Here is a 25,905-nt window from a genome sequence, read left to right as displayed (position 1 = left end):
ATTAAAATCATGTAATTCAGATGAACATTCATGTATGTATCTTTTCTTCATCACCCTTTGCCTCAGTATTGATTCTCTGTAACCCATGTCAGCACCATACTGTCTAAGTCACAATGTTTTATAAAACCACTTAAGTTATATACTGATAATTCTAGATAGTTTGTGTTGTCATGTTCATTTTCAAAGCAGTGCCAATTAAACTCTGTTTCACATTTTATATGATTAAGTCATTGGTAGAACATTAACTTTTGGATTTAATTGTACTTTATATTTAATGTTAGTAGTGATTTTATGTTTGTGTGAGTGTGTGCCAGTACCTTCAGAGGCCAGAGGTGTCAGGATCCTTAGATATGGAGTTATAGGTGCTGGTCATCCACCTGACATGGATACTGACAATGGAATTTGGTCCTCTAGAGGGACAATATGTGCTCTCAACTGTTGTGTTATCTCTTCAGCCCTCCGTTCTACTTTCAATCAATGCTACATGTAAATACAGTTGTGAAAGCTGCAAGAGAAAATGGAAGCGACATATAAAGGAAAATGTATTAGAATAACAGCCAACTTCTCAGTGGAAATTTTGAAAGCCAGAAGAGCCTGGAGCAATGCATTCTAAATCCTAAAAGACTAGGGCAGCCAACGGAAAATAATATATCCAGAAAAATATCTGCCAGGATTGAAGCAGAGAGAAAAAATTTCCACTAAATAAGCAACCTAAAAAAATGAAACCAATAAACCAAAGCTAAAGGAAATAGAAGAAACAATATTTAGGGCTAAAGAGAAGACAGAGCACAGTAGAAAAATGCAAGTAACACACAAAGCAAATGTATTAGAATAGCAGCTGATTTGTGGTGATTTGGCACCATTTCCACAAAAACTGTGGAAGGAAATATGAAGCCATAATTATATTTTAAAAGCAGACAAAAGTACCAGTGAGAATATAAACACTACCACCATCAACAACACAAATGACCACAAGTAACACACACATTTCAATAATAACTTTAAATATAAATGGCCTCAACTTTCCAATCAAAGGGCACAGACTGACTGACTAGAGCAAGACACAAAATCCATCTACCTACTGGTGTACAAGAAGTATGTCTCAGTTGTAAAGATCAGCACTGCCTTAGGTGAACAAAATACTCCAATCAAATGGGAGGAATCAGGAAGCAAGCAGGCAGTGCTACTCTAGAATCCTGAAAAGTAGAGTTTAAAGTAAAACTAATCAGAAGCCATAGAGACAGACACTTCATCTAACCAAGGGAACAGTTAATAGTTAAATGATGCTACTACGCCAACATACATGCATCAAACTCAGGGGTACCCAATTCCATAAAAACTCTACTACTAGAATTAAAGATGAACAACAATCCATTAAGAGGTGATTTCAGTACCGCACTCTCTCCAATAGACAGGTCATGTGGGCAAAAATAAACTGAGAAACATCAAAATTAGCCGACATCGTACATCAAAGAGACTTAACAAATATGTACAGAATACTCCAGTCAAATGCCAAGGAATACATATTCTACTCGGTAGCCGTGGAAACCTTTTCAAACTAGACCATATCTTGGGACACCAAAGAAACCTTTATAACTTCAAAAAGATTAAAGTCATTCTGAGTATCCATCTGAGCACAACACAATAAAGCCTAAGTAAGAATGTGAGAAAAGTTCAAGTTTATTTATCTTAACATAACAAAGGACAAATCCATTTCAACTTTATATTAAAAGGTATTTTTCTAAACCCAGTTCCATAAAGTCATACATGATAAAAAAAACAAAGATTTCTTTAAAAGCTTACATCTAAAAGAGAGTTCTTACAAAGAAAAAGCCTTACTCTTGAGAAACCATGAAAAAGACTATGATTTGTTATAAAATCAAACTGGAAGAATAAACACCCAGTAAACATTTGCAATGTACCAGGCTTTGCCTGGAGTCTTTTAGGGAGAACAAAGATGTTCTTAAGATGTTGGAGATATAAATAAATTTAGGAACTGAAAGTTGGATTGTTGGGATGGTTCAGTGGCTAAAGGTACCTGTCTCCATGCATGCTTGATGATCCGAGTTCAATTCCTGGGTCCCAACACACAGACACACACACAGACACACACACACAGACACACACAGATACAGGCACACACACACACGCACGCACACAGACACACAGACACACACACACTCACACACACACACACACACACACACACACACACTCACATAGACAGACACACCAACTTGCCTACATTTGGAATTAACAAAAATTCAAGTGGCTGGGCACACCTGTTAGGGATTTTTTTTTCTTAATTAAATCATCTGAGGTGGGAGGATTTACCTTTAATCCAGATCGTTTGAGGTGGGAAGACTCATCTTTGACCCTGATCTTCCGAGGTGGGAAGATCCAGCTTAAATCTAGGCTACCCCTTCCAGTGCCAGACATGTAAGGGACAAAGCAGAAGGTGGCTTTTCCTCTTTGCCTCCTTGCCTTCACCCTCATCAGCTAGCTCATTCCTTCATAGAATCCGAGCCTACTTCTTTGGGATTCCAGTTATACTGAAGGCCTGCAGGGTTATCCAGTCTAATGGACTGAACAGCTCGTGGAGTCTTGGGCTTTCCTTTGGTGGACAGCCTTTGTTGTAGTAGCTATAGCTGGCGCCAGCCTGTAAGGCACACACATGCATTCTATCCGTTCTTTCCTCTGAGAGTCCCAACTAATACAGGAAGTAAGTCATTTAACAAGTACAATAGTTTTTAAAATAACCTAAGAGTTTCACTGACACCACAAAATATAAGAAACAGTGTAGAGGCCGTGATGGGTGAGTCACACCAACATTCTTTGGGGAACAGAGCACCTGCGTGTTGTAACAACCCAGGCTAAGGGACAGGGCGTTTATAAAGAGTGGGAAGACCTGGAAAGATAAGCTGAGATAAGACTGTAGGCTTTGAAATTCGGTGTTTAAGAAGAGTCTGAATTCTCACCTTCAGCGGAGGATTCACAGTGAGAGGAACATGCGCATTGGTGAACCTGACTGTGCAAACAGGGTAGAGAAATGCGGTAGAGGCCACTGCCCATATGAAAAAGTAATACTTAAAAACAATACAGATAACAACATTTAAAAGGGGGATGACTAGTAATGGTTGCTTTTCAGATGCATTAATCACCACATAGAATCCAAAGGGGAGCCAGACTATTGTAGTAAATACAGCGTTGGGGTGGGGGTGGGGTACACTGGTGTGAGAGGGGAGCAGTAAGTCCCGCCTTAAACCTCTGGTTGACAGGAGACATTTCTGTCTAGAATAAGCACAAGGATGTGAAATATTCAGGTTATAGGTCTGCGGGTGGAGGACCTTCAAAATGTCAAGGAACAGCTCTCTGGGGCTTTGAAATAAACATTACAACTCAGCCTTCGGCCTACTGCGTTTCATTTCAAAAAGATTCCGACATGTCGCTTACGTTTTAGAGAAAGCTCCCAGAGAGATGCAGAGTTCAGTGGGAAGCGGCATGTTCTAGAACAGGATTGTAGGTTTTCATTTTTTTCCCGTTCCTCCAGTCCATGTTTGGTTTTGAGAGGAAGTTCTGTGAGCTAAGAATCATTGAGGGAGACTGTTTTAAATGTCCATTCCTGTCCTCGGGCCCCGGGTGTTCTGCTTGAGGAGACATTGATGGAGCACAGGAACATGAGGCATGGCAGGTGAGGAGCGCTGTGGCGCTGCCTTCCTAGGGGGAGCACAGCAGCAGGTGCCCCAAGGCTTCCTGCAGAGTCTAACACAATCACAGTCACCCGGCAGCTTGGCTGTGTGGCTGACTCCTTCCTGCTGAATGGCTCTTTTAAATTCTGCACCCAATGAAGGGTAAGGAAGCAAAACTAAAATAGAGAACTTTGGGGGCTTCTAGCTACTATGTGAATTTCTCAGCGCTTGCATGCTTGTTCCAAGAGGCTGCTTAACAGGTATCTTCTATCTTAAATGTCAGCATGGAATCACATTTACACCCTACAGAACTGAGGTTCAGAAAGACTCAGTGAGTTGCCTAAGCAGCAAGCCAGGAAGCCGAAGCCAGGTTCCAAGCCCAGTGATATTTACAACAGACTTCTATGATTAACCATGACACTCTGTTTACTGCCAGGAGCGCGAAGTGTGCCTTGAGATCTCACTCACAGGACGGAGAAATTAGGCAATCGCCTACTTCTCATATTTTGACAGTAGAATAACATGCTGACCTGCTGGCATTATGGCCCCTGTTTCCCACAATAGAACTTTCCTCATTGACAGACATGGCTGGACTTCCAGTAGGTCTCTGCAAGACCCTAGATTTGGTAGGGGCTCCATTGGAAACAAACATGGCTGATTTACCTCCCCTCCCCTTCTCTCCCCTCCCCTCCCCTCCTCTCTCTTCTCTTTCTTACTTTTTTCTTTTCTTTCTCTCTTTCTTTTTTGCAGCAGGTATTTTCTTTTTTTTTTAATTGGTTATTTTATATATTTACATTTCAAATGTTATCTCCTTTCCAGGTTTCCCCTCCAGAACTTCCCTATCCCATCCCCTTCCCCCTGCTTTTATGAGGGTGCTCCCCCACCCACCCCGCCTCACTGGCCTGACATTCCCCTACACTGGGGCACTGAGCCTCCACATGGCCAAGGGGCTCCCCTTCCACTGATGCCAGATAAGGCCATCCTCTGCTACATATGCAACTGGACCCATGGGTCCCTCCATGTGCATTCTGGTTGGTGGTGGTTTAGTTCCTGGGAGCTCTGGGGGGTCTGGTTAATTGTTGGGCATTGGGCTATACATAGACAGTCTGGTCTCCAGTTGAGCTGTGGTTTGAACCCTGGAGTGGTGATAATTCACCTACATGGCAGGGTAGGCGTTCCCTCATGCTCCTGGAACTCTGGCTCCTGTCTAAGTTACCACCCCCAACAGCCCCCACAGGAGAAGCATGGCTACCAGTCATGTAGGCAATGGCCCAAGCTTCTGACCTTCAGGCTAAACTCCTCCCCAGTTACCTAGCAACAGTAAAGACCATAAGAGCTGCTGCTTGGCCCCACCTCCCTCTCTTACTCCTCACTCTCTCACTCTTCTCTCTTTGTCTTCTCCTCTCCTCTCTCCGCTCTCTTCCTCTCTCTCCCTCTTATTCTCTAGCCTTTCTTCTCTCTCTCTCTCCTTTCCCCCCTTCTTTCCTCTTGGCCATGGCTAGTCTTTCTTTTTTACCTTCTCTCTTTCCCCCTACCTTTCTATAGAGTCGGGCGTGGTGGCGCACACCTTTAATCCCAGCACTTGGGAGGCAGAGGCAGGCGGATTTCTGAGTTCGAGGCCAGCCTGGTCTACAAAGTGAGTTCCAGGACAGCCAGGGCTATACAGAGAAACCCTGTCTTGAAAAACCAAAAAAAAAAAAAAAGTTCTAAAACCATAGGCTGTCTCTGAGCTCTAATCAAGGTCTGCTGTACAGACTCTCGACTGTGTGGGAACCTCTCTCCCTAAGCCCTCTCTCCCATAACCCCGGGGCGAGAGGGTGTTGCCCCGGGCCCCTAGTTTTGGGGGCTTCCCCTTGTCCATCCCCCATCGAGTGGGGTCTGAGGCTTAGATGCCCACCCGGGATAGAGTGGAAAGCGTCTAGCAGCCCTCCCATGTCTGCCAGCCCAGAGCATAGGAGGAACTCTGGTCTGGCGCAGGTTATCCTCCCTTCCCCTTCTTTCCCCCAGCCCCTTTTAGTTCCCACAGTTAATTGATATTGTTGTTCTTCCTAAGGGGCTGCAAACCCCTTCAGATCCAACAGCAGGTATTTTCAGGACACTGACAGGAGTGGGGGTGGCTGGAAGAACATGGGTGACAGAAAAGATGACCTTCCTTGGAGCTAGAGAGGTATAGAAAGCCCAGATCATACAGAGCTTTGAAAGCTGAAGTCAGAAATGTGCATTTAAGGGGATGGGTAGGTTGATTTTGACTACAGAATAGCATTTTAGTTAGGATAGTGAGAGATTAAAGGTTGAAGTACAAAGCAGAGTAAAAAGCTTATATCATCTCTTCAGTATCTTAAGTTCCTAAAAGCTCCTAGAGAAAAGGAAACAGAAGTGTTATGGGATGAAAATCTTAACCCTGCACGTGGAGGCTGTGTCTGTGAGAAATGACCAGATGATGAAGGCGGACCCCCAGGGACAGGATTAGTGTCTTGTAAAGGGAACCTCTTCATGCTCTTCAATCACATGAAGAAACCACTTAAAAATGGCCATTTGCAGACCGTAAGGCTGGTCCTCAGATCTTGCACCCACTGGCCCTCTCATGGAGAACTGGCTCTCCCAGAGCAGTAAGAAATAAGTATTGGTTACTTAGGACACCCGGTCAATGGTAGAGTTATTGTTGCAGTCCAAACAGATTAAGGGATGAAAACATAGTTTTAGGCTGCATGAAGCAGAGACTCAGAAGAAGATTCTATAAGTTCCCTCAAATCTTCTCCACACTATGAATAAGTTTTCAGAGAAGGTAAGTAGTGAGAATATCACCAACATTGGAGCATTTTATGATTTCACGTTCCTTTTTGATCCTTCTAAACTTTTAAGACACAACCCTGCTATAACTTCAGCCATGTTGACTTTGAAGTCTGTATGATTGGCAGATGTTTAAGAGGATGATGATGATGATGATGATAATGATTTTGTACAAGACTACACACACACACACATACACACACACACACAAAATTTTTCTGGTCAAGCTGAAGGAATCCAATTCTTTCCTGGATTGTGGATGAGAACCTAGCTCTCCAAAGTCATACGCTACCACAAAAAGCATCTGGGGAATGATTTCAGTCTGGTGTATCAGAAGAGACACCTAGTTGGGATAGAATAGCTCTGACTTCCTTGAGAGTGGTATGGAGTGCTAGGTCCCAGAGGTCATGAGTTTCCTCCTACATTATTTAGTATCCCTTTAACTACAACTGACAGAGAGTCATCTTGTATCACTATGCTGGAGTATCAGTAATGGGGATGAATGTGTGGTGTGTAAACTAAGTTACTAAAAACAACTATTCTGGGACACCTAGAATTAAATCCCCAAAGGCTCCCCTTCCCATCCTAGACTCAGTTTGAGTTTCCTCCTACATTATTTAGTATCCCTTTAACTACAACTGACAGAGAGTCATCTTGTATCACTATGCTGGAGTATCAGTAATGGGGATGAATGTGTGGTGTGTAAACTAAGTTACTGAAAACAACTATTCTGGGACACCTAGAATTAAGTCCCCAAAGGCTCCCCTTCCCATCCTAGACTCAGTTTTTGAGCTTTATGTATCAATCTTTCAACTTTATCTACACAAACTATTGATGCTACAATCTCTCAGAGTTCAAGATGCTAAGAAAGAAGTCAGTCATTTGATTTCCTCTGTTCCAAGCCCAAAACTTCAAGGGAATGAGGTTTTTTGGGCTACTTCCATTAGGGTCTTACTTTAGGGGGCCCATTTGGATAAAAGAAAGGTAACACGGACAAACAGAGAATGTGCTGGTGTTATTGGTATTATCTGTGGCTAGCTTGAAGTGGCCACCAGGAAAACTACTCAAGACAGGTTCAAGCCAATAGAAAGACTTTAATAGTAGCAGGTCAGTGCCTACACTGGATGTTCTAGATCTGAGTACAGTCCCAAGCCTTTCTCGGAGTAAGCTTTTAAATACCAAAAATATACCTTGGGTTGATAGACCTCAGCTAGCAAGAACAGTTAACCAGAAGCAGAGGCCAAGAAAGCAAAGTTAGTACAGTTAGGGACTTTCCAAGACTTTGATGGCCTCTGTTTTGGCAGGTGGTACTGTCTACATGCTGAATTTTATGGTCTGAACAGTGCTTTCATCATGGCTTCAGCTGTGTTAAGGTCTGGGGACCTATTATAATGTAAACCCTCCCAGTTTACTGTTGAGAAAGGTAGCAATCCAAGTTTCCAAGGTTCTCCAAAGACATCAAAGCAATGACAGGAAGGGGGAAGGGCAGAGAGAAAGAGGCAGAGACAGGATGAGATACTGATTCTAGTATTTATTCTGGAGGGGAAACCCAGGGAAGGATCAACTTAAATGTTAACCTTAACCCCCACACCCAATACCAAAGAAGTGTCTAAAACAAAGTTCCACCCAAAGCCTCGATATCAGGATGCATCTAAGTGGACATATAGATTAACTGTCACAAAGGCGACATAATAGATTGTGAGGCAAGGCAGAGAAGGGACCTAGGATACAGAAACCCACAAGGACAGTTTCGAGTGATCTGAGAAACAGAGATATTTGCAGTTGTATTGGAAGAAGGAAGGCGTGATGGGGAGACTGATGATGAGAGAAAACCTTGCTAGCAGCCATAGTAGTGACACTTCCCATGTGTCATTGGGCATCCGAGGTTTGGGAGCAAAGTGACCATGGCATACATACTTGGAGAAACAGCAAAGCCCTAAGTCACCTTCCCCCCTCCTGTGACAGAATGTCACCGACTTCTTACAGTGCTTTTCACAGAGGTCCTATGCCTGCAAAAGCAGGTCACTGGAGCAGAAGTACCCAGGTATAGCATGACTGTCATAGGTCATGCAACCATGTACCAGGAGAGTTTCCACAATGATTGTGACAGTGTAAGGATGGGGTTAGACGGACACACGCAGGCAGGGAACACATTAGTGTGCTTTTGAGCCAATTCTTGAATGAATCTGGTGCCTAAACACTCTTGATTTTTTTTTTTTTGCTATTGGCACGGAAAGAAAGTCTCTAATACAACCCATGTCATTCTGTGCACTTGAGCCTTGTCCTCCCCCACTGAGATGAGCTGTTTGCTAAGACCCTTAAATGATATGGTGCTCACCAAAGAGTTTTGATTAGAGAACCAAGGAACTATAGAGAAAGGTGCTTTCTCCTGCAGAAACAGGCCTTGTGTAGCCCAAGCTGGCCTCCAACTCACTAATTAATCAAGGACAACTACTTGTTCTCCTTGAGAGATTAGGTTGTAGGTGCATGCTACTACACATAGTCTGTGTGATGCTAGAGACTGAATGAACCCAGGGTATACAGCACATTGGCAAACACTATCAACTGAGCTGTACCCCACCTCAATTTCTTAGTAAATATCTCCACTTTATATGTTTCTTCTCTCGTCTGTGATCCAGATCACCTGGCTCTTTATCCTCAGTGATTACCCTTTTGTCTCTTGCCTGACCCTTCCTGAATCTCCACGTCCCCTCTCTTCTCATTGATGTCTCTTCTTACGAAGAACAGTTTCACATCCTTCTAGCTATGCTCCAAACTACATTCTATACAACTGGTTTGGAGAATGTGCTAGGCTCTCAGGTCCAATCCAAAACAAATTTTTTTTCATCTACTACCCTCTGCAAATGCTCTGGTGCCACCTTTGCCTGTCCCTTTGGTGACAACCACAGATCAGTTACAAAGGAGTGAGAAGGCTAAATTCCCATAGCAATGGAATAGATATATCATGACTGGAACCATCACAATGTGAGCAGAGAAGCTTAGAGTTGAAGGCTGTTGGAAGTCACACAGGAATAAGCCCTGAGCGGGAACTGCATCAGACATCACTCCTTCGGCACACTGTACTGATTCGTGACTCAGCCGAGATGTCTGGGAAACTGGGCACCAGCTGCGCAACTCGAAGTTCCACACTTCTGATTCAAGGGCACATGCTTCCCTTTTGAGTTTCGCTGGTACTCAGCCCAGGAGGACGATGATGTGTTCATGAGTTTAGGGGAAAATTCATTTAGTTGCTTACTGTGTGTGTTGCTCAGTCTTTGTTCCCAGAGACAAAAGATGTAAACCAAACAACCTAAGGGAGGGAAGACTTCTCAGGACTCATGGTGTCAGTCCATCACAGCAGGGAGAGTGTGGCATAGTGTGCATAGAAGCCAGGAAGGAGGACAGGGAGGGAGGGGGAAAAGGGAGGAAGAAGACAAGGGGAGGGTGGGGAGGGAGGAGAGAGAGTATATTCATGGATTGTAGCACTGGGCTCTCTCCTTTTTGACTGCTATGCCTTCTGGGCACCCAGTCCATGCGATGGTGCCACCATATTCAGAGCAGATATTTCCCACACAACTGATATTGTCTCGAACATCCTAATACTCACATGTAGGCATGTGCTTTACCAAACTCCTAGGTGCTTCTCAACCCAAGCAGGTTGCCAATCAAAATTGTTCCAATATTCATTGATTTTCATCCCCTCTCTCGGAAACATCTTTCCCTATGTCATGGATGGGTGTCAGGGCTCTTTCCAGGGACTGACAAGTGAAGACAAGAGCTTATCATGAGCACAGTTGCCTGTGGATTCCACAGAAACCTCTCTCTGAAGTGGACTCAGGAAAACAGGCCGAGCATGAATCATGACCAGACTGTCTGAGTGAACGGAGAGAAAAAGCGTACACAGATCTGCCCCTGTGCACCTTGGTACAAACCCTCTCAGGAGGGCCATGCAGTGATAGAAGACCTTGGCTGGCTCCTGTCGCATGAGAAGGAGAGGTTTGGGGTGACTCACAAATCCATCCTATGCAGTAGCAATGCCAGCCGAGCAGTGTGATTTTGAAGAGTTAATAAAACGATTTTGTTAAGTAAAACGTGTTATGCGAATGTCTGTCACTGGGAAGGCAGGAAAGGTAAACTATTTGGGGAAGATGGCTTGGAGAGATAGTGAGGGTGAATACAAGCGAGCAAGGCACAAAGAAGATATATAGATATCTTCATATATATATCAGAATGAACCATTATTGCATGTGCTAATCTAGAAAAAAATGAAACAGTTACTGGATTTGATTCTCTGAGCTGAGGGTTAATAAAACTTGGGAGTATTAATGTAATTAAGCATACAATTATGCAATTAATTGTGTGCATGTAATGACAACCTTAGGTCAATATTTAGAAATTATTGAGATGTGTCCTACAGAAAAGTTATTCTGTATTCATAAAATCTGCGTCTTTCCTAAGTATAAGTAGATTCAACATTGTTTATTTGTTTATTTATACACATAGTATAATATTAGACTCATTCCTGGTGAAAAACAGAGACTTAAAGATTTTCAAATAAGACGCTGAAATTACAAAGTTTTGAAAAGACTGGCTTCAAAATTCAAAATCCCTTTTAAATAAGCAGCACTGTTATTAAAACCACAGAGAACCAGAGATCTGACAGTGTAAGAGGGACTCAGTCTGTCAAGTCTGCTTCAGAAATGCAGGAGAGAGGCCATGGCTGGGGAAGGAGGGTGACCTTCAGGAACAGGACAAGACAAAGGTCAGGACCTCCAGGAGGGAGCACAGTCCTGACACCCCTTGACCACCTCAGGGTTTGTTTCCTGTGTGGGGCATCAGAGACCAGCCCAGTGTTTCCTTTGTGAGTCATTAGACCCGCAGACTTGGAAACATAAAGGACTTGAGAACTAATGCATTTTGTCACAGTGGTATTCACAGTTTAAAGCCACAGGAGCAGGCTCTATCTGTGCAAGCGGCTCTTGGAAGAGTAGCATGGTTTCACAGATCTGAGTGTGATGAGTGTCTGCACAGGGCTTGGCACTGGTCAGAAACGAAAGGCTTGGAAAGAAGTGGGGCGTAAATCGATAGTTTCATTATCGATTTTACTCTTCCAAGGCTATGAACAATGGAGGGTACCAATGAAGGCTGGTGAGATGCTAGAACGTAAAGGAGGGCCAGGGAGGAGAGAACAAACAAAGCCCACTTTGCCAAAGAAAAATCTGGGATTTATCCTAAAGACTGCGGGCATTCTGGAAGGCCTTTAGCATTTTATAATTTCACTTTAGGAAAACCTCTTTTCTCAGAGCTGGAGCACCACCCTGGCTCTTACCAGGACAGATCATGGTTCTGTTTGGATCCTTTTCTTGCTCCTCTCTCCCTCCCTCCCTCCCTCCCTCCCTCCCTCCCTCCCTCCCTCCCTCCCTCCCTCCCTTCCTTCCTTCCTTCCTTTCTTCCTCCCTTTTCCCCCTCTTTCCCCACTTCCTTTGTCTCTCTTCACTATGAAGACAAACACCACAGGTCTAGGGGAAGTCCTCCACGCATGCATTTCTGATTTTCCTGTCACCTCTTGCAATTACCTCTCTCTCTGCCCAAGCTGCTGCCCACCCTCACATGTGATAGACAGCCATTTGTTCTTTACCATGGAGAGTATTCTCTGCCCTCTCTGGTCCCCACAGGGAACCCCATTTCTCTTCGAGACTGCACTGTACTTTGTCTTTTTTACTCCTTGATCCGATCGCTATGTTGACATCAGTTTTCCCTCTTTTTTTCCTTGGTCTGCTGTTGGACTTCCTCAGGTGGCATTTTAAGTGGCTTACCCTTATGTATGCCTGCCTAATAAAGGGTATTGACTCAATGAATGAATGAAAAGATTTCTGAAATCTTCTGAGGTTGGTATGTTCCTACACGTGTAGTTCATCACATGAGCTGTAGCATGTAGTTCATCTACCTGGTGCTATGTGTTACTATAAGCCCAAGTCAGGGAATCACCATGTCTAGACCTCAAGTGATATGAGACACATAAACCTCACTGCAACCTTTCCCACATTCTGAGTTGGTAAAGATGAGACAGTGGGATTAATCCATAGGAAGCACCAGAAGGATGAGGTGGGACAGTCAGCCCTCGTAGGGACTGAGAGTCCAAGCTATCAGTACATCACACAGACACACACAGACATATAGACACAGGCACACACAGACACACTCACACACACACTCTCAATATACAGTAACATGCATGCATGCACATATTCTCACCCCAACTTATTGAACAAATAACATGAAGAGTTTTAAGTTGACAGCTCAAGAACGTTAATTCCCTTGTGCAGGGACTGTAGGGACGTCCATGGTTAATGGCACATGTTGCTCTTCCTGAGGACTCAGATTTATCTGTCAAGGCACAACTACCAGTAACTATAACCCCAGGAAGTCGAATGCCCTCCTCTGACACCCAGTTATATATGCTCACACATAAGGAAAACTCATTGTTTACAAACAAGCTTTAAAATCACTGGTGCATGCAGCCCTTGTGCACACGGTACACTGTGAGACTCTCCCGCTGCTGTATCTGTGCAGCTGGCCCTGCTTAGAAATGTTCCACAGAAAGAACAAAATAAATGCACATTGATATGTTTAAAGAATGAAAATGAAAATGCTGTTTTATTTTATCTGGGCTGAGTTAAATTTTGTCACCACAATCCCCCGCCCACGCCCCTGCCTTTTTTTTTTCCAATCAAAAGCACTATTGAATTCTCCAAGGGCTCTCTCCCAACAAACTAGTTTTTCATGTTTATTTTTAGTGTAAAATTAAGATGTTACAATGCCTAGCAAGTCTGGGTCTGATAAATGAGACTATTGTACTTTGAAATTTGTCTTTAGAAAAATATATTTTAGAGCCTCAAAGTGGTATTTGGTGGGGGAGGGAGGGAGTTAGCTCATTATTTCTGATAAACACTGGAATCCCAAGCCAAATCATTATACTGAAAATGATCCGAGCTTGACTAATTGTCATGAAGTTCTACTTCTAGAAACAAGTATAGTTTTTGTTTTGTTTTGTTTTGTTTTGTTTTGTTTTGTTTTGTTTCCTTTCAGGAAAACCAGCATCTGGACATGACCCCTTCCATGGCATAGCTGCTGTACTTTGTGTTCTGGCTCCAAAGAAAACCATAATCTTAGCATGTGCCTAGTATGTATTACAATGTGCTCTGTCTCACCTCCTGACTGCAGGCACCTGGTTGCTGCTACAAATTCAGTATCTAACACACCGATGCTTCAGGGGGGTAAAGCTGGGGAGAGTGGAGTCTTAACATTACACAGCCTCCGTTTGTTTTCTTGTGTCCTACCACCTTCTGTCACATTCAGCACAGCTGGGTTGGGCATACTGTAGCAGCTTATATAGCACCAGAGGCAAAGAGGATGGTAGGAAGGGAATGAGACCCCAAGGTCAAGCCAGACAGAGGCAGCTTAGGTGAATAGGAGAGTTCTCTGTGTACATAGACAGGTCTAGAGATCATCCTTTGATGTTCCAACCTTCACATGCTTAAACCTCTCAAAGAACTCCTTGTTAGGAAGTCAGCGTGATGGGAAGACAAAGAGGGTTTCCGAAGGTTGGCTGTTGGCTGCTATGCTCAGACTCAATTGCAAGATGCAGAAGGTTTCTATTGGCTGAAAAGAGAAAGTTATTACATATATTGGGAGCTTGAAGTTGGCCATGGAAATTGGTATATGCTATAAATTAAATGTGTCTTATACCCTCACCCATTGCCTAATTCAAACATTTCCATAGAAATACCCTCAGGCATCCTTTGATTTCCTGTCTTATCTTTTCTGATGCTTAGGTAGCACTTTCACTACTTATTATTGTTATTTATATACTTGCCTTGATCCCTGACCATAGGGACTACAATGTTTAGCATATGTTCAACAAATGTCTCTGGTATCAAGCACACACACACACACATTACATTTTTTCAAGCTTCTTTTAAAACTAAGAAAGCATCTGCCACCATCCATAGCATCCCCCTTTCTCCTGCCTTCCCTTCAGTTATGCAAATAGCATGCAGTGAGCTTCTATCACTCAACTGTACTATGCTCTGGGGATTTACCAAATAGCAAAGTATGTTGCTTTGCTTCAAGAGACTCCCAGTTTACTGGACTAACACCTTTGTGTGTGCATGTTTGTGTGTGTGTTTCCATGTTATTAAAAAAAAGTATACATTTGTTGCTCGCAGAGTCATAATATACTCCAAGATACAACCATTTATATAGAGAGAACGTTTTGAAAGGCCACGAGTTGATCATGAACACTTTATTTCTGGTGGGAACGAGATGGGTGTACCCTAGAGGCAAATATTGTTTTCCCCTGGTGCCATTTACATAGTTTCAAGTAGAAACTATTTTATACATAAATAAGGGGAATTAAGAAAAATTGGTGTGGTTAACAGTCAAGGATGCATGCTAGGGAGTGAGGTAGTTGTGTAAGGAGTGTTTTTGATTTTATGCCTTTTAAGCTGAAGAATGGCCTGAAAAATACAGGCTGCCCTGGTGAGGTAAAGTGGGTTTGTGGGTTGGATATTTGGTCTCTGTTCATATAAAAAGACTCTGACTGTGACTAGCATCAGTTGAAAATAACCTGCAGAGCAAGCATCTTGGCAGTGGTACCTAAGACCTTCTATGGCTATGAAACAAGCTGTTCAGACACTTGGTCTGTCCTTTCAGCCCTGATGTCATCTCCCTCATGTGGCCTGGCATCCATTAAGCTTCCAAGGTAGAAACTAAGTCTGTTTCAGAGTCCTAAGCAAGCAACTGCATCAAGAGAAAAGGCAGATGCCTGTGGGGCCAGGCATGGCTGGCAGTGCCAGGGACAGGCTCCTTGATGTTTAGTTGGTGGCAGGATATACTCTGGGAGTTGTTAATTGAGGGTGGTTTTGATTGTCCTCAGTGGCACTGTCTTCCTAGCAACTGAACAGGGTCCTCTGAGTCATAAGGAAATCAATTTTTCCTTCTGGTGACTTTCAGGGAACAATCTCCCTACTGGGCTCAGGTGGAAATGACTTTGTGACTGAATGTCATTCCATCCATGGAATCTGAAGCAAATGATACAGAATAAGATAACTAAAGAGCTCCTTATGCCCCCTGCCCCCCGTAACAGAAAAGGCAGGCAACAAGGCTAAGCGCCAGTTCTATTATTGACTGGACTCTAGAACATCGAGACTGGGTCTAATGCCAATCACTACATTAAAGTGAAGCAACCAGACCCAGAGTATAACCTACACCATTCTCAATTACAAGTTCCATACTCCACCCTGACACCTGACACCATATTACACCACAGCCACCAGAGCAGCAAGAAGCCCCTATCTCTACACTTCTGGTAAGTCCTACTTTCTATTTCTAAATCAAACAGGAAGAATCTACGGGTCCCATATTTTTCTGCCTTCATGGTAACTTTGGTCTGGACATTTTGTTATCTTCTCTGCTTTGGCACCTTTATTGAGATTCCTCTAAAGATAACCACCTAAATCAGTCATTAATGATGATCAAACATATGAAGCATGAGAAAAAAAATAACGATTAACAAAAAAGCTCTTGGTCCTGTGTTGCCATGTAAGTTTAAATCCTTGAGTGGTGTTAGATAGTAAATGAAGAACCACAGTGTAAATACAGAGCAGTAACTGTGATGGGGAGGTGGCAGAGAGGCACACAGTGTGAGTACATCCACAGAGAGACATCTAGGAGGAACGCCAGGAAGACTTCACAGGGAACACAATGACTCCACAGAGCTGGGCTCTCAAGGGTGGAAGAACCTGGAGTTCTTGGCAAATTGGTCTTTTCCCTTATGAGGCCATAACACAATAGCTCCTAAGTCAGACTAGAACCTGAGGAAGCAAGGATCCTGTCAAACACGAGGCTCTTGTTCAACAGGCTCATCTACCCATGTTGGCACACAGGGCCTCTTCATTAGAGAATAAGAAGACAAGTTTCACTAGACTAAAAAGACTGAGGCAGGCATTCTGCTATGGTTGCTGAAATGCTGCTTGATAGGTATATAACATCACTGAGTCCTGTCCTGCCATAGAGAATTGTCAGTGACTTTCTTTACACATTTTCCTCTGATGGCTTTTCCTCTGTAGCTTCCCTACTAAATCCTACTTCCAATCACTTCTCCAAGAGTTCAAGGACACTTGGGGCTTTAAGGAGTAGCTATTTCCTTTCTCCTCACAAAGAAATCTGCTTTTAGCCCACAACTAGAATGGACTTGGCTATTTAATTCCCATCCCAAAGGAACGCTGATGTGTAAGTATAATTGTCAGGTGACAAATTCTGCTTTCTGGAACTCCCAGGATAGAACTTACAGCCGTGAGCAAGGGTACAGTTTGGCATTTGTGGTTGGAGAGTCTGATTAACAAGCTCCTTTCTAGGGAACAAGGAGTGCCAGCTGCCTGGCACTGGCTACTGAAGTTCTGTGAGGGACCTTGGCAGGGATGTGTTGCAAACCTCCCTGCAGAATTCCCCAAGCTAAGAGAAGCTCATGAGTCAGAAGTTAGACTGCTCTGGCAGGCTCCTCCTCTTCAAGGGAAACTTGTGTGGCTCAGGAATTATAAAAAGGAAAATAAAAAGCAGCTATATATTGGGGAGGCAGTACAAGGATGTGTGAGTATAGAACAGGGGTTCCCAACATTCCTAATGCTGTGACCCTTTAATGCAGTCCCTCATGTTGTGGTGACCCCCTCAAACATGAAATTATTTCTGTTGCTACTTCATAACTGTAATTTTGCTATTTTTATGAATTGTAATGTAAAGATCTGTGTTTTCCAATGACCTTAGGTGAGCCCTATGAAAAGGTCATTCAACCCCCAAAGGGTCTCGACCCACAATTTGAGAACCACAGGAGTACAGAGATGGAACGGGATACAAATGTGTCGATGCTGAGTCCTATTCCCAGGGAGAATGAATAAAAATCTAACTTTAGTTCAGACTGTTTAACATTTCTTGCAATCGATCAGTGAAGTCCAAGATACACCCCAGTGCACTCACACATTAAACAGGGCTGATGGGTTGTCAAATAAATTAATGTGTGAAATAATCAGCTTAAGAACTTTACATGTAGGAGGAATTAAAATCATTGCAAAAACTAGTGGGGCTGGTTGATGTTGAACACAGGAAGAGAAAGTTTAACTGTATTTACCTAAATACACACACACACACACACACACACACACACACACACACAAAATGCTGAAATTTTATTTTTTCACATGTGCTGTTTCCTGTGACATCACTGGACTTTTCTTTGTCCACTTTGATGAATTTATTTAGTTTTTAATTTCTAGTGCAAACAAAACATGTTCATGAATAATTCAGAAGCTAGAAAGCAACAGAAGGGAAGAGAAAAGGTCACAGGGAAATTCTAACCCAGGTGAGTGTTCTTGAGAATGTTGTCCACGTCCTTACAGGAACCTCTGTGTGTCTCTAGAATAGACAGTGATTTTTAGCTCCATACTTGTTACAAGGTAAAACACTGTCATGGTGGAGTGAACGCATAGACACCCTCTGTTCCTTTTGCAACACAGCAAAGAACTCTTGTTCATTTAGTACGTCCTCTGTGTGCTTTATTTTTCAGATGATGGTTCAGTGAAGAATTTGCTGATGGAAGGGGGAAGATGGAGGTGGGGTGGGACAGAGGGGTCTGACTCTTCTGCAAATGATAGTGAAGTTTTTGGTTGACAGTAGAGAAGGATGCTGAGGAGAGACCACCTATTATGATGTTGATAAGAGAGAACACAGGCTCTGTAGAGGTGTGATGCTGTGGGTTAGGAATCACACATATAGCTGTCTCTTGTGAGACGATGCCGGGGCCTAGCAAACACAGGAGTGGATGTTCACAGTCAGCTATTGGATGTATCACAGGGCTCCCAATGGAGAAGCTAGAGAAAGTACCCAAGGAGCTAAAGGGATCTGCAACCCTATTGTTGGAACAACATGATGTACTAACCAGAACCCCGGAGCTCTTGTCTCTAGCTGCATATGTATCGAAAGATGACCTAGTCGGCCATCAATGGAAAGAGAGGCCCATTGGACTTGCAAACTTTATATGCCCCAATATAGGGGAATGCCAGGGCCAAAAGAATGGGAATGGGTGGGTAGGGAAGTGGGGGGCGCTATGGGGGACTTTTGGGATAGCATTGGAAATGTAATTGAGGAAAATATGTAATAAAAATATTAAAAATTAAAAAAAAAAGGAATCACACATCCCTTCTCTGGTGTCTTCTGAATGTTTGCTAACTTTTTTGTTGTCATGCTGTTTGTGTGATGCTACTAGATTGGACCACAGTGTCAGGTGTGACTTCTTTGATTTACACATAAGTGGGAGTTTCTCAGTTTCACCGCTATGTCATTCCTTTGGTCATACCTGTGTGATAGAACTTCTCTCAAGTCAACAAATACAATGTACAAGGCCTGCTTCTGTAGACACACTGAATCTCCTATAGGAATACCTCCTTTTAAAGAAATGAATCCCCCATTGGTAGACATCTTGTTTGTTTTTAATTGTCCTGAATACCTTTGCCTTTCTTTGATGCTGTATGTGATAAGCTCACTGAATAGATACATTCTAAATTTTAGTACATAATGCCAAGGACAACAAAATCATGCTCTTCTATTGCATAACCCTGCCCCCACACAACCAGATTCTCATTGTCATTGATTGGTGTCATTCCTGTGATTTTGACAACATACCCAAGCATGCATCTAAAGAAGATGAAATTAGCAAGATGAAGAGGCTCTGGCCTAGGGTGTGAGAACTGAGAATTCTGGCTGCTCTAGAGGAACTGTGGTGCTGAAAAGCCAGATGACAGTAGGTCTGCTAAGTCACACACAAACCAATGCAGCCTGAGAAACGAGTTCCAGCCCGATCCATCTGTGCAATACTGGCCTGCATGCCACGGCCATGCCATGACCTGAATAGAACTAGTTGGCACTAGAGAGGAAGCCCCTCCTTTCACCTGGATAATTAGGTTCTCTGTTTTAGGTAACAGAAGCGTGGGTGGAGGCAGGGGGACTTGAGAGCCATTTAATCATGCAGAACCTGATGGGCAAATTCCTCATAAATGCAGTATTTATTACAAAAAGTGCTGACATTGGCAGTACTAATCAGGATCCCTTTCCCTCATTAAAAACAAAGCCCTGAAGATTAAAGGCCAGCATGTCCAACTCCGGAGCTGCTTTTAAAGCAGATGTGCTACACAGAACGCTCTTCCCAAGTCTGTGTCCCTGGACTGCCTCTGACCTTGGCTCAGGAGGACTGCTGGCTCCATGCTCATTTGTGCTTGGTTTGTGTGTAGAAGCCCAAATCCAGACGGTCCTTTCTGAGTTTATTTTACTAGCTCAGGTCCTGCTGGACTCTTAAGGACTTCAGGCACCAGAACAGCTGTGTTTAACAGTGTAGATTAAGTCCCTGCCTAAGAGACCCATCTGACTTGGCAGTGTTTCTCAAAACACAAGTGGCACTAAATTATAAATGGAGAAAGCATCAGGCCTAAAATAAACTGTCACCAGACAGGAGATAGCTCCCTTCCATCTCTCTCTTTTCTGTTTAAAACAGGGGGTTATTGTTTTGTTTTAAATCTTCTTCTTAGGCGAAATGCACTGTTTTAGACTTTTTAAAAAAAGTATTTGTATCATAATTTCTAAACACTCATAAGAAGGGATGGGTCTGTTAGTTCTTCGTAGAGGACAGAACCCGATGAGATGGCTACGGCTCTGCTTTTAGCTTTCTCGTTTTGAAAAAGTTCACCACAGTCAAAGTAGATAGAGGACTTCACAATTGGAGCATGACTTGCGTTGCCTGGTTACGAGGTCCTCTCTAGGGAGTAGGTTATCAGGATACTTAGATGCACACAAAGCAAACAGGCAAAACTCATGCTGCCTGTAATTCCCCTGGTAGGTTAGGGGCAGCTTACAAGACAAGAGGCCTAGGTGGGAAAAGAAAGTTGACACAGGGTGGTGACAAGCAGTTATTTCTGCTAAGTAGGATTCTCACCATCTGAGACCCCATGATGAGTTTACATAGCTCTAATCTTTGGGACTGTCCATATCTGCGTATCTGAAAAGACTTCCTGTAAAAGCTGTAAAACAAGAGGGTCTTCTGGTTTTGAAAGAAGTTTTTTTTTTTTTTTTTTTTAAAAAGGAGGCAGTTAAGTATACCTAACGAGGGCACTATAGGGTACTTCTTGGACCACAAGAAAGGAAACAGAAGCCTCAAGTCAGGCAGAATAAAATGGAACATACCCACAGGGCAAGCCTCATGTAAAAGGCTTCAAATACCGATGAAGGTTTTGTGAGATACTGACTGCCCTGCAGAATAGGTTATCAGTGAAAGGAGGTCCGTGATGTCATACCCTGTGGTTTGGAGTACTATACCTGGATACCACCTTGAGAGAGAAACTAGAATTTGAAACCATTTAAGCCACCAGGTAGAGTGATAAAAATTTATAATCCTAATAATCAGAAGAATGAGGCAGGGGGATTACCCATTGGAGGCCTGCTAAGCTAACAGAGTAAGTTCAAGGTTAGCCGGGGAAACTTTGTAGGATTCTGCCTCAATATAAAAAGCAGCAGTTCTCAACCTGTAAGTATTGACCCCTTTGGGGGTCCCATATTAGACATATAGATGTTTCCATTATAATTCATAATAGCAGCAAAATTACAGTTATGAAGTAGCAATGAGATAATTTTATGGTGGGGGTGGGGGTGTGTCACCACAACATGAGAGACTGTATTTAAGGGTCGCAGCATTAGGAAGGCTGAGGACCACTGATAAAAAGGCACAAGGATGGGTATGGATACAGTTCAGGGGTAACATGATTGTCTGGCACGTGGGAAGCCCTAAGTTCAGTCCTATATAAGACAACAATCCAAATCCACAGGTCCTGAAAAACAGGAGAATTTGTAAGTCAGGAGGGGGTGGGGGCTTGGATTCAATCACATCTTCAGGGTGAGAAACAGCCACAGGAGACAATTATGGAGAAGAGAGACCTGAATGCTGGCACCAAAGCTTGCAGTTAGCAAGGAGGTTCAGCTTAGGCCATTGAATGCACAGATATGAGTTCCTACACTCGGAGTCTGATCTCAGCGGAGAGGAATGTTGGGGTGTGGTAAGCCCAAGCCTGAGGGCCACAGAAGGTCAACCTCCAGGGCCACTTACATGCCTTGAGGCTCACAGTAGCTAAGACTAAGAACACTGGGCACCCTGCACTGCGTCATTCTGGCACACTGATTAATGCTTGCTGGGATTTAAAAACTCAAAGAGAATTCTACATGCTCAGGTCTCAGTGCTGTTTCTTACTTGGACCATTTTCAACACATTTTGGAGAATCTCCCTGCCCCAAGCTTGATCATTAGTCACTCCAGGGTGTCTATCAGTAGGGAATAATCAGAACAAAAGAAAAACCTTACCAGCCCACAGACTGCAAAACTGAGTGGCCAGCAGAGGATTCTAAAGAAGGGAAAGTATTTAAATAGAACACAGAGAGAACTCAGAATCTCAAACACCAAAACAGTCTTCCAAACCATCCAATCAAGAAATGGGCAACTGAACCGACCAGAGAGTTCTCAAGGGCAAAAGTAAAAATGCTTAGTAAGTATCTGAAAAATTGCTCAACATCTTTAGCAGTCAGGAGAATGTGACCCTGTGAGAATGGCTGTATCAAGAAGGTAAATTCTGTTCAATGTAGAGGCATAAACTATTATTGCTGACAGGGATGTAAGCTGGGACAACTGCTATGAAAAGCTGTTTTGAGGTTCCTCAGAAAACTAAAAAGAGAGCTTCCCTATAACCCAACGCATCGTTTCTAGAGATGTGTCCTGAGGGATCTATATTATCTTAGAGACACGATTTCTGCTGGACTGTTCACATCACCATTATACGGAAACAGCTTTGATGACCATCAGCACATGAGCAGGTAATGACAATGTGGTACAAGTACACAATGAAATTCCATCTCACTAGAGAGAAAAATGAAATGTCATAGAAAAAAAGATAAACTAGGTGTTCATCATGTTAAGCAAATCAAGCCAATTCAGAAAGACAAATAGTGTGGTGTGTGTGTGTGTGTGTGTGTGTGTGTGTGTGTGTGTGTGTGTAAAAATGAAAGTGGAGGGGGGATTACAAAGATAGAGGAAGAAGTCTAAAGGGACAGGGGGAAATGAATGAAAAGGCAGAGGAAGAATATGGCAAAGAGCCACTATATTATCCTATATACCCAGAATACAAAAGTGTGTGTGTGTGTGTGTGTGTGTGTGTGTGTGTGTGTGTGTGTGTGTGTGTGTGCTTGTGTGTGTTCTACGTGTTCTATATGAAAACTAAAGGGGTACTAGTTGGGCATAGGAAAGGATGAAAGGTGAGAGAGAGGAGATATCAGGAGGGTGATATAGGATGAAAATAATCATAGAGCAATGATACATATGTAAGAATATGTCACAACGAAACCCATTGTTTTCAATGCTAACTAAAGCAATAATAAAGCTAACAATAATAGGAAGAACATGGTATCATTAACAAGACGTTTCGCATTTAGTGCAGGAAGCCTAGAGGCTTCTTTGTCACGTCAGTGGCCACCGGACATGTCTCTAAATCAAGCAACAAGACCAAGTTTATAACGTCACTAAGAAAGACGAATTGGGTACATGTCAGAAATGTATACTAAGGTGAACTGGGCAGTGTTCCAGGGCTTCAGCTATCAGTGAACCACCTACAGAGCTGCCCCATTAGGTCTTACAATTCTTCAGAGCTGTGCTGATCCAAGTCCGTGTTGCCTGCTGCTTTCCTGGTAGGACATGGGCTGGGCTGTGATTGTCCTCCAAGTGAACCCAACACAACAGGGAATTCCACTAAAAGAGAGCTAATTCCCAAAGAAGGATACATTTTACACTCGGCAAAGAACAAGGAACAAGATGCCTTCTACTGACGCATCCTGTTTCTCCTTGTTTTTTGCAAGGACCCAAAGTTATAACACCCTACCCCCACTGCCAGGTGGCTTTGTACTAAATTATGCCATCCGTTTATAGGTCAGAGTCAGTGTGATTTTAAGCTCTTTGGGTCTTTTCTCATCTACATCCAGCACAACTCAGGAAAGCCTATGCTTTGGTTTGCATGTGACATGTCCCTACCATGAGTCCTGCCAAGGTTTGGGCAGTGTGAGACAGGGAGACTCAGTGAGCAGAAGCAGAGCCTTTGTGAATGCAAAGCCTTCTCCAGCGACCTTGTATTTTGCCTTCATGGCACATGAAGCCCTTCCTCTTTTCACCGTGACTTGAAGCAGTACAAGACCAAATAGATGCTGATGCTATGTTCTTGGTTGTCCAGTCTCCAGAACTCTCCTTCAAATAAACATATATATATATATATATATATATATATATATATATATATATATATATAAAATCTAGCCTCAGGTGTTCTGTTGCCACAGCAGAAAGCAGACTGAGCAGACAACATTTTACCTATCCAACGAACATCTATTTTTTGAATCCCACTATGTGTTTGGAAGTGGGCAAAGTGCTGAGGATGCGTGATAAGTAAGATAACCTCTGTCTACCCGAAGTTCACAACTGGTTACAAAACAGTCACACAAAATAATGGTTTGGTTACAGGAATGAATTTTGGTACCACTGAAAGCATGTCATTTAAGTTCTAAGTACACGTTTTGAATTTTGTTTTCTTGATGGTCTCTACTGTTGTTGACCTTCCAATAGGAGCCTTACTGCTATTTTAGACAAAAGAGTCTGTTGAATGTTCACCCTGCTTGACTTTGTTTAGATGTACAGAGCTTGGGGATAGTTTGGGAGCATCCCAGTTTCTGATGATAAGAGTTGGCACTTAGGATGCTGATGAGAGACTGTGGGGTAATTCTATAGCCATGGGTTCCTACAGTGGTCACCTCTGAACTAAGTTTGAGGAAATTCGATGAGCCTTACTGCTGTTACGTTGAAAAGAAACGCCAAGGATAATGTTGAATGTATTCAACTTCCACATGCCTGTCATCTGACAATACTTCAAGGCAGACCGCTCAGAGAACGGGAAGTTATTGGCAGATTATCTGCTTTCTATTTCCTCCCAGAACAGGATAATTCTATCTCATATGAAGAAATGTCTGCTTTTAATTATTCCTGACTCGTTGTCAGGGAACACATTATCCACTAAATATGACCAGAGATTTGTACATGAACACATAATCAGTTCTTCCCGATGTCTTTGACCTAGGTTTTCTTGCCCATAGTTTTAAATGGAGTTGAGTGTGGTTAGAAGCCGTGCCATGTGTGGGATTCCAAGGGACACTGAATAGACAAAACACACTTGAAAAAGAACAAAGCCGGAAGGCTTGTACTTTCTAACTTCAGAATTTCCCACAAAGCTTGGGTAATCAAAACAGTATGGTGCTGACTAAATGACGGAGGATAATGAATAGCACAATGGCTCGCAAAGAAACCTTGGACAAGAAATTCTGACAACGAGCCTAAGACAATCTAATAGAGGGGGGAAATTATATTTTAAAAATTATACTAGGAAAACTTGACACATACATACACACAATAAAGAAGAGGAAAATACAGTTGGATTTTACAATCATGAATTCACTCAAAGTGGGTCAAAGACTTTGTTCAACCCAATGCAAGTCTTAAAAGGGGAAACAAACATAGGCTCAACCTTCACAACACTGCCCTTGACCATGTGTTTCTAAGTATGACATTAAAGGCATGGGTAACAAAAGGGGAGAAATCATACAAATTAGACATCTAAAGAAAATTTAAATTTGTACACTAGAAGAAGCCATCAACAGAGTGAAAAGGTGACACACATAGTAGGAAGACAGATTTGCAAATCATGTCTGAGAAGAGATGAATATGCAAAATATATAGGGAACTTGTTAAACTCAACAACAAAATAGTTTTACAGTGTTCAGAGGACTTGAGTGGACATTTCTTCAAAGAATGCACACAAATGGACAAGTATTGGGTGGCCAGCATTATCACCATTAGAGAAGAACAAATCAGATTTACTGTGAGTTACTAGGTCAAACATGTACACATAGATCTAAAGTAGGGAAGGCAAGGTAGAAATGAGAGCCCTGTGCATAGCTGGTAGGAATATATGTGTATATTTGTTGTGGGAAAAAAACTATAGCACTTACTTTAAAAGTTGGAAATAGCATTTATGTATGAATCGGTGACTCTACTTTTTCATTTATTTTCCAAAGAACTGAAAAGTGGGATCTTGAAGAGATAGTTATATATGCACATGTTCATCATGACATTATTTCTCAATAGCTAAAACACAGAAGCAATCACAAAATGGATAAAAATGTGCTATATACATGTGATAGAATATTGCTTTGTCTTAGGAAGGAAGAAAACTCTACGCCATGTTAGA

The sequence above is a fragment of the Mus caroli genome, unplaced genomic scaffold, assembly GCF_978045245.1.
Source record: "Mus caroli unplaced genomic scaffold, Mus_caroli_1 scaffold_12, whole genome shotgun sequence".
Taxonomy (NCBI): domain Eukaryota; kingdom Metazoa; phylum Chordata; class Mammalia; order Rodentia; family Muridae; genus Mus; species Mus caroli.
Note: the sequence above shows the minus strand (reverse complement) of the source record.